This window comes from Heterodontus francisci, chromosome 23, assembly GCF_036365525.1.
Source record: "Heterodontus francisci isolate sHetFra1 chromosome 23, sHetFra1.hap1, whole genome shotgun sequence".
Classification (NCBI taxonomy): Eukaryota; Metazoa; Chordata; class Chondrichthyes; order Heterodontiformes; family Heterodontidae; genus Heterodontus; species Heterodontus francisci.
This window is the reverse complement of record NC_090393.1, coordinates 59278827-59290989: the sequence shown is the minus strand read 5'-3', so window position 1 is coordinate 59290989 and position 12163 is coordinate 59278827. Positions and strand designations below refer to the sequence as shown.

The 12163-nt window shown below is 46.0% G+C and overlaps 2 non-coding genes across 2 annotated transcripts; both read right to left on the bottom strand.

The window, feature by feature from the left end:
* Positions 1–6040: 6040 nt before the first annotated feature.
* trnal-caa (transfer RNA leucine (anticodon CAA)) lies at positions 6041–6159 on the bottom strand. The gene is made up of 2 exons: positions 6122–6159; positions 6041–6086 (listed from the first exon to the last, which is right to left on the bottom strand). It is a non-coding gene; the product is annotated as a tRNA-Leu (tRNA).
* A 2135-nt stretch (positions 6160–8294) lies between these two features.
* trnal-caa (transfer RNA leucine (anticodon CAA)) lies at positions 8295–8413 on the bottom strand. The gene is made up of 2 exons: positions 8376–8413; positions 8295–8340 (listed from the first exon to the last, which is right to left on the bottom strand). It is a non-coding gene; the product is annotated as a tRNA-Leu (tRNA).
* Positions 8414–12163: the final 3750 nt, after the last annotated feature.

Genomic DNA, 12163 nt, shown 5'->3' with positions numbered 1-12163 from the left:
TAAATAGAATCATTGAGTACAAAAGCAGCAAAGTTATGCTGAACCTTTATAAATCTCTGGTCAGGCCACAACAGGAGTATTGCGTACACTTTTGGTCATCAGGCTTTAGGTTGGATGTGAGAGGTTACAGAGGAGATTGACCAGAATGGTTCCAGGGATGAGCGATTTTAGCTGCAAGGTTAGGTTGCAGAAGCTGGGGTTGTTCTCAGAGGAGCAACGGAAATAGCGGAGAGATTTGATTGAGGTGTAAAGATTATGACCGTTTGAGATAAGGCAGGCAAAGAAAACGTGTTGCCAGTAGCTGATGGTACAAGGACTAGGGGACACAGATCGAAAGTTTTGGGCAAGAGATGTATGGGGAATATGAGGAAGAACATTTTTACCCAGCTACTGGTAATGAGCTGGAACTCGCTGCCTTTGAGGGTGTTGGAAGCAGAGACAATGAATGATTTCAAAAGAAAATTGGATGGGCACTTGAAGGAAATAAACTTTCAGGTCTAGAGCAATGGGACTGAGTGGATTGTTCTATGGAGAGCCGGCATACGCTGGATGGGCAGAATGGCCTCCTTCTGTGCCGCAAATGACTCTATGACTCGAAGACCATTTGTTAAACATACTTGATTTATCGGGCCGTGCCGGCAAGGAAATTCATCGTTCCAGCACTGCAAACAACAATCAGACACACATCTTTCATGCAACAACTTGCATTTTGCATCCTTTTCCCATACACTTTTTCTTGCTCAACTTGACCAAAGACAAGCAACACAGCTGCCATTCAAAGCCAAGGCCTTCTCATATAACCACTATAATCCAATAATGGTTCCAAGCAGGACATTTCAGCCTCTCATTCCCATGCCTTTCTTTGCATCACAATATATTATTGCGACAAGTGCTAATTGGAGCCCTGCTGCCAAGAAAATCACCAGGATCTCCCTACCTTTGTGAGGGCAAACAAGGCACTGTGCAGGTACTGTGCGCTTGGCCATCAACATTCGTGTGAACATTGCAATCTGAGAGAGCCAGCCTCCAAAGGCATCAAGTCTGGCAATGTCGACGTGCTGATGAGGAAAGAGCTTGGCTGTGGTGCCCCTTCTTCAGGGAAAATGTTAGCCCGGCAAATAGGATTGGAAGGAATTGTCGAAGTAAGAGAGTAGAATTGAGTGGGGTTTTGGTGTGCAAGAAGTGCGATTCTTTGAGCGTGTTGTCCTGTTTGTGAAAAGCAGCAGTGCGTGCAGTGGGATTGCAAGTCATAATGCTAGAAAGCAATGAGGAATGCAGCAAGGAGGTGGGGCAAAAGATAATTTAGTCAGAGTGCTGGCATTGGAGTGTGGGAAATGGTTGATGGCAGAAGTGTGATTTGAAGCATTATGTGGAAGGACAGGCTTAGGATTTGTGAGGTTTCCTGAGGAAAGGCCATGTTTGTGGAGCTGTGCCTTGTGTTTGTTGGCAAATGGCAGTAGGATTGAAGTAATTGAAGGAGGCACGTGCAAATTGCAGGCAAGCTGAGCAGGCAGTGTGATGCTGTGAGGATGAAAAAAGTGATATCAGGAGTGGGATTTGAACCTACACCCCTTAAGAGAGACCAGAATTCCAGAGCCACAAGAGATGCAAGGACAAACACTCCTTGAGTCTGGTGCTTTAGACCACTCGGCCATCCGGACAGCTGGTTGTGTATGTATTGGAAAGTGTGCTCCAAATGTTTACACTAACTGCTGTATAACATTTGTTCCTTCTGTGCAAACACAAACCAGAAACAGGCAGTCTCAGCTTGGATCAAAAATATTGCTTTCAGGACACAAAACAGCTCATCATGGTCAATCGTTACTTTTCACACTGGAGGATGGTAGACAGTGGTGTTGCGCAAGGGTCAGTCATAGGACTAACGGTGTTTTTTTTGGAGATGTAGAAATAACTTGGATATTGCAACTGAGCAGAAGATTTCAAAATTTGCCAATCATACCAAACTTGGAGGAATGGCAAACGGTGAGCATGATACAAATTGACTTCAAGACGACATAGATAGCCTAGCAGAATGGGCAGACAAGTGGCAAATGGAATTTCATATCAACAAGTGTGAGGTGATGCATTTTGGCAGAAAGGATGGGCTGAGCTCATATAGACTTAATGGCACAGTTGGAAAGAGTGTGCAAGGACAGAGGAACCTGGGGGTGCATGTGCATAGATTTATGAAGGTTGCAGGACATATTGAGAGTGTGGGCAGCAAAACATAGAGGATCTTGGGCTTCTTAAATAGAATCATTGAGTACAAAAGCAGCAAAGTTATGCTGAACCTTTATAAATCTCTGGTCAGGCCACAACAGGAGTATTGCGTACACTTTTGGTCATCAGGCTTTAGGTTGGATGTGAGAGGTTACAGAGGAGATTGACCAGAATGGTTCCAGGGATGAGCGATTTTAGCTGCAAGGTTAGGTTGCAGAAGCTGGGGTTGTTCTCAGAGGAGCAACGGAAATTGTGGAGAGATTTGATTGAGGGGTAAAGATTATGACCGTTTGAGATAAGGCAGGCAAAGAAAACGTGTTGCCAGTAGCTGATGGTACAGGGACTAGGGGACACAGATCGAAAGTTTTGGGCAAGATATGTATGGGGAATATGAGGAAGAACATTTTTATCCAGCTACTGGTAATGAGCTGGAACTCGCTGCCTTTGAGGGTGTTGGAAGCAGAGACAATGAATGATTTCAAAAGAAAATTGGATGAGCACTTGAAGGAAATAAACTTTCAGGTCTAGAGCAATGGGACTGAGTGGATTGTTCTATGGAGAGCCGGCATACGCTGGATGGGCAGAATGGCCTCCTTCTGTGCCGCAAATGACTCTATGACTCGAAGACCATTTGTTAATCATACTTGACTTATCAGGCCGTGCCGGCAAGGAAATTCATCGTTCCAGCACTGCAAACAACAATCAGACACACATCTTTCGTGCAACAACTTGCATTTTGCATCCTTTTCCCATACACTTTTTCTTGCTCAACTTGACCAAAGACAAGCAACACAGCTGCCATTCAAAGCCAAGGCCTTCTAATATCACCACAATCCAATAATGGTTCCAAGCAGGACATTTCAGCCTCTCATTCCCATGCCTTTCTTTGCATCACAATATATTATTGCGACAAGTGCTAATTGGAGCCCTGCTGCCAAGAAAATCACCAGGATCTCCCTACCTTTGTGAGGGCAAACAAGGCACTGTGCAGGTACTGTGCGCTTGGCCATCAACATTCGTGTGAACATTGCAATCTGAGAGAGCCAGCCTCCAAAGGCATCAAGTCTGGCAATGTCGACGTGCTGATGAGGAAAGAGCTTGGCTGTGGTGCCCCTTCTTCAGGGAAAATGTTAGCCCGGCAAATAGGATTGGAAGGAATTGTCGAAGTAAGAGAGTAGAATTGAGTGGGGTTTTGGTGTGCAAGAAGTGCGATTCTTTGAGCGTGTTGTCCTGTTTGTGAAAAGCAGCAGTGCGTGCAGTGGGATTGCAAGTCATAATGCTAGAAAGCAATGAGGAATGCAGCAAGGAGGTGGGGCAAAAGATAATTTAGTCAGAGTGCTGGCATTGGAGTGTGGGAAATGGTTGATGGCAGAAGTGTGATTTGAAGCATTATGTGGAAGGACAGGCTTAGGATTTGTGAGGTTTCCTGAGGAAAGGCCATGTTTGTGGAGCTGTGCCTTGTGTTTGTTGGCAAATGGCAGTAGGATTGAAGTAATTGAAGGAGGCACGTGCAAATTGCAGGCAAGCTGAGCAGGCAGTGTGATGCTGTGAGGATGAAAAAAGTGATAACAGAAGTGGGATTTGAACCCACACCCCTTAAGAGAGACCAGAATTCCAGAGCCACAAGAGAGGAAAGGACAAACACTCCTTGAGTCTGGCGCCTTAGACCACTCAGCCATCCTGACAGCTGGTTGTGTATGTATTGGAAAGTGTGCTCCAAATGTTTACACTAACTGCTGTATAACATTTGTTCCTTCTGTGCAAACACAAACCAGAAACAGGCAGTCTCAGCTTGGATCAAAAATATTGCTTTCAGGACAAAAAACAGCTCATCATGGTCAATCGTTACTTTTCACACTGGAGGATGGTAGACAGTGGTGTTGCGCAAGGGTCAGTCATAGGACTAGCGGTGTTTTTTTTGGAGATGTAGAAATAACTTGGATATTGCAACTGAGCAGAAGATTTCAAAATTTGCCAATCATACCAAACTTGGAGGAATGGCAAACGGTGAGCATGATACAAATTGACTTCAAGAGGACATAGATAGCCTAGCAGAATGGGCAGACAAGTGGCAAATGGAATTTCATATCAACAAGTGTGAGGTGATGCATTTTGGCAGAAAGGATGGGCTGAGCTCATATAGACTTAATGGCACAGTTGGAAAGAGTGTGCAAGGACAGAGGAACCTGGGGGTGCATGTGCATAGATTTATGAAGGTTGCAGGACATATTGAGAGTGTGGGCAGCAAAACATAGAGGATCTTGGGCTTCTTAAATAGAATCATTGAGTACAAAAGCAGCAAAGTTATGCTGAACCTTTATAAATCTCTGGTCAGGCCACAACAGGAGTATTGCGTACACTTTTGGTCATCAGGCTTTAGGTTGGATGTGAGAGGTTACAGAGGAGATTGACCAGAATGGTTCCAGGGATGAGCGATTTTAGCTGCAAGGTTAGGTTGCAGAAGCTGGGGTTGTTCTCAGAGGAGCAACGGAAATTGTGGAGAGATTTGATTGAGGGGTAAAGATTATGACCGTTTGAGATAAGGCAGGCAAAGAAAACGTGTTGCCAGTAGCTGATGGTACAGGGACTAGGGGACACAGATCGAAAGTTTTGGGCAAGATATGTATGGGGAATATGAGGAAGAACATTTTTATCCAGCTACTGGTAATGAGCTGGAACTCGCTGCCTTTGAGGGTGTTGGAAGCAGAGACAATGAATGATTTCAAAAGAAAATTGGATGGGCACTTGAAGGAAATAAACTTTCAGGTCTAGAGCTATGGGACTGAGTGGATTGTTCTATGGAGAGCCGGCATACGCTGGATGGGCAGAATGGCCTCCTTCTGTGCCGCAAATGACTCTATGACTCGAAGACCATTTGTTAATCATACTTGACTTATCAGGCCGTGCCGGCAAGGAAATTCATCGTTCCAGCACTGCAAACAACAATCAGACACACATCTTTCGTGCAACAACTTGCATTTTGCATCCTTTTCCCATACACTTTTTCTTGCTCAACTTGACCAAAGACAAGCAACACAGTTGCCATTCAAAGCCAAGGCCTTCTAATATAACCACAATCCAATAATGGTTCCAAGCAGGACATTTCAGCCTCTCATTCCCATGCCTTTCTTTGCATCACAATATATTATTGCGACAAGTGCTAATTGGAGCCCTGCTGCCAAGAAAATCACCAGGATCTCCCTACCTTTGTGAGGGCAAACAAGGCACTGTGCAGGTACTGTGCGCTTGGCCATCAACATTCGTGTGAACATTGCAATCTGAGAGAGCCAGCCTCCAAAGGCATCAAGTCTGGCAATGTCGACGTGCTGATGAGGAAAGAGCTTGGCTGTGGTGCCCCTTCTTCAGGGAAAATGTTAGCCCGGCAAATAGGATTGGAAGGAATTGTCGAAGTAAGAGAGTAGAATTGAGTGGGGTTTTGGTGTGCAAGAAGTGCGATTCTTTGAGCGTGTTGTCCTGTTTGTGAAAAGCAGCAGTGCGTGCAGTGGGATTGCAAGTCATAATGCAAGAAAGCAATGAGGAATGCAGCAAGGAGGTGGGGCAAAAGATAATTTAGTCAGAGTGCTGGCATTGGAGTGTGGGAAATGGTTGATGGCAGAAGTGTGATTTGAAGCATTATGTGGAAGGACAGGCTTAGGATTTGTGAGGTTTCCTGAGGAAAGGCCATGTTTGTGGAGCTGTGCCTTGTGTTTGTTGGCAAATGGCAGTAGGATTGAAGTAATTGAAGGAGGCACGTGCAAATTGCAGGCAAGCTGAGCAGGCAGTGTGATGCTGTGAGGTATTGTGTGGATGAAAAAATTGATGTCAGGAGTGGGATTTGAACCCACACCCCTTAAGAGAGACCAGAATTCCAGAGCCACAAGAGAGGAAAGGACAAACACTCCTTGAGTCTGGCGCCTTAGACCACTCGGCCATCCTGACAGCTGGTTGTATCTGTGTTGGAAAGTGTGCTCCAAATGTTTACACTAACTGCTGTATAACATTTGTTCCTTCTGTGCAAACACAAACCAGAAACAGGCAGTCTCAGCTTGGATCAAAAATATTGCTTTCAGGACACAAAACAGCTCATCATGGTCAATCGTTACTTTTCACACTGGAGGATGGTAGACAGTGGTGTTGCGCAAGGGTCAGTCATAGGAATAGCGGTGTTTTTTTTGGAGATGTAGAAATAACTTGGATATTGCAACTGAGCAGAAGATTTCAAAATTTGCCAATCATACCAAACTTGGAGGAATGGCAAACGGTGAGCATGATACAAATTGACTTCAAGAGGACATAGATAGCCTAGCAGAATGGGCAGACAAGTGGCAAATGGAATTTCATATCAACAAGTGTGAGGTGATGCATTTTGGCAGAAAGGATGGGCTGAGCTCATATAGACTTAATGGCACAGTTGGATAGAGTGTGCAAGGACAGAGGAACTTGGGGGTGCATGTGCATAGATTTATGAAGGTTGCAGGACATATTGAGAGTGTGGGCAGCAAAACATAGAGGATCTTGGGCTTCTTAAATAGAATCATTGAGTACAAAAGCAGCAAAGTTATGCTGAACCTTTATAAATCTCTGGTCAGGCCACAACAGGAGTATTGCGTACACTTTTGGTCATCAGGCTTTAGGTTGGATGTGAGAGGTTACAGAGGAGATTGACCAGAATGGTTCCAGGTATGAGCGATTTTAGCTGCAAGGTTAGGTTGCAGAAGCTGGGGTTGTTCTCAGAGGAGCAACGGAAATTGCGGAGAGATTTGATTGAGGTGTAAAGATTATGACCGTTTGAGATAAGGCAGGCAAAGAAAACGTGTTGCCAGTAGCTGATGGTACAAGGACTAGGGGACACAGATCGAAAGTTTTGGGCAAGATATGTATGGGGAATATGAGGAAGAACATTTTTATCCAGCTACTGGTAATGAGCTGGAACTCGCTGCCTTTGAGGGTGTTGGAAGCAGAGACAATGAATGATTTCAAAAGAAAATTGGATGGGCACTTGAAGGAAATAAACTTTCAGGTCTAGAGCAATGGGACTGAGTGGATTGTTCTATGGAGAGCCGGCATACGCTGGATGGGCAGAATGGCCTCCTTCTGTGCCGCAAATGACTCTATGACTCGAAGACCATTTGTTAATCATACTTGACTTATCAGGCCGTGCCGGCAAGGAATTTCATCGTTCCAGCACTGCAAACAACAATCAGACACACATCTTTCGTGCAACAACTTGCATTTTGCATCCTTTTCCCATACACTTTTTCTTGCTCAACTTGACCAAAGACAAGCAACACAGCTGCCATTCAAAGCCAAGGCCTTCTAATATAACCACAATCCAATAATGGTTCCAAGCAGGACATTTCAGCCTCTCATTCCCATGCCTTTCTTTGCATCACAATACATTATTGCGACAAGTGCTAATTGGAGCCCTGCTGCCAAGAAAATCACCAGGATCTCCCTACCTTTGTGAGGGCAAACAAGGCACTGTGCAGGTACTGTGCGCTTGGCCATCAACATTCGTGTGAACATTGCAATCTGAGAGAGCCAGCCTCCAAAGGCATCAAGTCTGGCAATGTCGACGTGCTGATGAGGAAAGAGCTTGGCTGTGGTGCCCCTTCTTCAGGGAAAATGTTAGCCCGGCAAATAGGATTGGAAGGAATTGTCGAAGTAAGAGAGTAGAATTGAGTGGGGTTTTGGTGTGCAAGAAGTGCGATTCTTTGAGCGTGTTGTCCTGTTTGTGAAAAGCAGCAGTGCGTGCAGTGGGATTGCAAGTCATAATGCTAGAAAGCAATGAGGAATGCAGCAAGGAGGTGGGGCAAAAGATAATTTAGTCAGAGTGCTGGCATTGGAGTGTGGGAAATGGTTGATGGCAGAAGTGTGATTTGAAGCATTATGTGGAAGGACAGGCTTAGGATTTGTGAGGTTTCCTGAGGAAAGGCCATGTTTGTGGAGCTGTGCCTTGTGTTTGTTGGCAAATGGCAGTAGGATTGAAGTAATTGAAGGAGGCACGTGCAAATTGCAGGCAAGCTGAGCAGGCAGTGTGATGCTGTGAGGTTTTGTGTGGATGAAAAAAGTGATGTCAGGAGTGGGATTTGAACCCACGCCCCTTAAGAGAGACCAGAATTCCAGAGCCACAAGAGAGGAAAGGACAAACACTCCTTGAGTCTGGCGCCTTAGACCACTCGGCCATCCTGACAGCTGGTTGTATCTGTGTTGGAAAGTGTGCTCCAAATGTTTACACTAACTGCTGTATAACATTTGTTCCTTCTGTGCAAACACAAACCAGAAACAGGCAGTCTCAGCTTGGATCAAAAATATTGCTTTCAGGACACAAAACAGCTCATCATGGTCAATCGTTACTTTTCACACTGGAGGATGGTAGACAGTGGTGTTGCACAAGGGTCAGTCATAGGAATAGCGGTGTTTTTTTTGGAGATGTAGAAATGTACTGCACAAAGAACAGCTAGGCGTTGCGCAAACGACTACTGGCAACACCTATGCAGTCATATTCAGCTGGCCTCAGACACCGGAAACATCAGAGGAATGTATGATGGCATGAAGAGAGCTCTTGGGCCAACCATCAAGAAGATCACCCCCCTCAAATCTAAATCGGGGGACATAATCACTGACCAACGCAAACAGATGGACCGCTGGGTTGAGCACTACCTAGAACTGTACTCCAGGGAGAATGCTGTCACTGAGACTGCCCTCAATGCAGCCCAGCCTCTACCAGTCATGGATGAGCTGGACATACAGCCAACCAAATCGGAACTCAGTGATGCCATTGATTCCCTAGCCAGCGGAAAAGCCCCTGGGAAGGACAGCATTACCCCTGAAATAATCAAGAGTGCCAAGCCTGCTATACTCTCAGCACTACATGAACTGCTATGCCTGTGCTGGGACGAGGGAGCAGTACCCCAGGACATGCGCGATGCCAACATCATCACCCTCTATAAAAACAAAGGTGACCGCGGTGACTGCAACAACTACCGTGGAATCTCCCTGCTCAGCATAGTGGGGAAAGTCTTTGCTCGAGTCGCTCTGAACAGGCTCCAGAAGCTGGCCGAGCGCGTCTACCCTGAGGCACAGTGTGGCTTTCGTGCAGAGAGATCGACTATTGACATGCTGTTCTCCCTTCGTCAGATACAGGAGAAATGCCGTGAACAACAGATGCCCCTCTACATTGCTTTCATTGATCTCACCAAAGCCTTTGACCTCGTCAGCAGACGTGGTCTCTTCAGACTACTAGAAAAGATCGGATGTCCACCAAAGCTACTAAGTATCATCACCTCATTCCATGACAATATGAAAGGCACAATTCAACATGGTGGCTCCTCATCAGAGCCCTTTCCTATCCTGAGTGGTGTGAAACAGGGCTGTGTTCTCGCACCCACACTTTTTGGGATTTTCTTCTCCCTGCTGCTTTCACATGCGTTCAAATCCTCTGAAGAAGGAATTTTCCTCCACACAAGATCAGGGGGCAGGTTGTTCAACCTTGCCCGTCTAAGAGCGAAGTCCAAAGTACGGAAAGTCCTCATCAGAGAACTCCTCTTTGCTGACGATGCTGCTTTAACATCTCACACTGAAGAATGCCTGCAGAGTCTCATCGACAGGTTTGCGTCTGCCTGCAATGAATTTGGCCTAACCATCAGCCTCAAGAAAACGAACATCATGGGGCAGGATGTCGGAAATGCTCCATCCATCAATATTGGCGACCACGCTCTGGAAGTGGTTCAAGAGTTCACCTACCTAGGCTCAACTATCACCAGTAACCTGTCTCTAGATGCAGAAATCAACAAGCGCATGGGTAAGGCTTCCACTGCTATGTTCAGACTGGCCAAGAGAGTGTGGGAAAATGGCGCACTGACACGGAACACAAAAGTCCGAGTGTATCAGGCCTGTGTCCTCAGTACCTTGCTCTACGGCAGCGAGGCCTGGACAACGTATGCCAGCCAAGAGCGACGTCTCAATTCATTCCATCTTCGCTGCCTTCGGAGAATACTTGGCATCAGGTGGCAGGACTATATCTCCAACACAGAAGTCCTTGAAGCGGCCAACATCCCCAGCTTATACACACTACTGAGTCAGCGGCGCTTGAGATGGCTTGGCCATGTGAGCCGCATGGAAGATGGCAGGATCCCCAAAGACACATTGTACAGCGAGCTCGCCACTGGTATCAGACCCACCGGCCGTCCATGTCTCCGTTATAAAGACGTTTGCAAACGCGACATGAAATCGTGTGACATTGATCACAAGTCGTGGGAGTCAGTTGCCAGCATTCGCCAGAGCTGGCGGGCAGCCATAAAGACAGGGCTAAATTGTGGCGAGTCGAAGAGACTTAGTAGTTGGCAGGAAAAAAGACAGAGGCGCAAGGGGAGAGCCAACTGTGCAACAGCCCAAAGAAACAAATTTCTCTGCAGCACCTGTGGAAGAGCCTGTCACTCCAGAATTGGCCTTTATAGCCACTCCAGGCGCTGCTTCACAAACCACTGACCACCTCCAGGCACGTATCCATTGTCTCTCGAGATAAGGAGGCCGAAAAGAAAAAGAAAAGAAAAAGAAATAACTTGGATATTGCAACTGAGCAGAAGATTTCAAAATTTGCCAATCATACCAAACTTGGAGGAATGGCAAACGGTGAGCATGATACAAATTGACTTCAAGACGACATAGATAGCCTAGCAGAATGGGCAGACAAGTGGCAAATGGAATTTCATATCAACAAGTGTGAGGTGATGCATTTTGGCAGAAAGGATGGGCTGAGCTCATATAGACTTAATGGCACAGTTGGATAGAGTGTGCAAGGACAGAGGAACTTGGGGGTGCATGTGCATAGACTTATGAAGGTTGCAGGACATATTGAGAGTGTGGGCAGCAAAACATAGAGGATCTTGGGCTTCTTAAATAGAATCATTGAGTACAAAAGCAGCAAAGTTATGCTGAACCTTTATAAATCTCTGGTCAGGCCACAACAGGAGTATTGCGTACACTTTTGGTCATCAGGCTTTAGGTTGGATGTGAGAGGTTACAGAGGAGATTGACCAGAATGGTTCCAGGTATGAGCGATTTTAGCTGCAAGGTTAGGTTGCAGAAGCTGGGGTTGTTCTCAGAGGAGCAACGGAAATTGCGGAGAGATTTGATTGAGGTGTAAAGATTATGACCGTTTGAGATAAGGCAGGCAAAGAAAACGTGTTGCCAGTAGCTGATGGTACAAGGACTAGGGGACACAGATCGAAAGTTTTGGGCAAGATATGTATGGGGAATATGAGGAAGAACATTTTTACCCAGCTACTGGTAATGAGCTGGAACTCGCTGCCTTTGAGGGTGTTGGAAGCAGAGACAATGAATGATTTCAAAAGAAAATTGGATGGGCACTTGAAGGAAATAAACTTTCAGGTCTAGAGCAATGGGACTGAGTGGATTGTTCTATGGAGAGCCGGCATACGCTGGATGGGCAGAATGGCCTCCTTCTGTGCCGCAAATGACTCTATGACTCGAAGACCATTTGTTAATCATACTTGACTTATCGGGCCGTGCCGGCAAGGAATTTCATCGTTCCAGCACTGCAAACAACAATCAGACACACATCTTTCGTGCAACAACTTGCATTTTGCATCCTTTTCCCATACACTTTTTCTTGCTCAACTTGACCAAAGACAAGCAACACAGCTGCCATTCAAAGCCAAGGCCTTCTAATATAACCACAATCCAATAATGGTTCCAAGCAGGACATTTCAGCCTCTCATTCCCATGCCTTTCTTTGCATCACAATATATTATTGCGACAAGTGCTAATTGGAGCCCTGCTGCCAAGAAAATCACCAGGATCTCCCTACCTTTGTGAGGGCAAACAAGGCACTGTGCAGGTACTGTGCGCTTGGCCATCAACATTCGTGTGAACATTGCAATCTGAGAGAGCCAGCCTCCAAAGGCATCAAGTCTGGCAA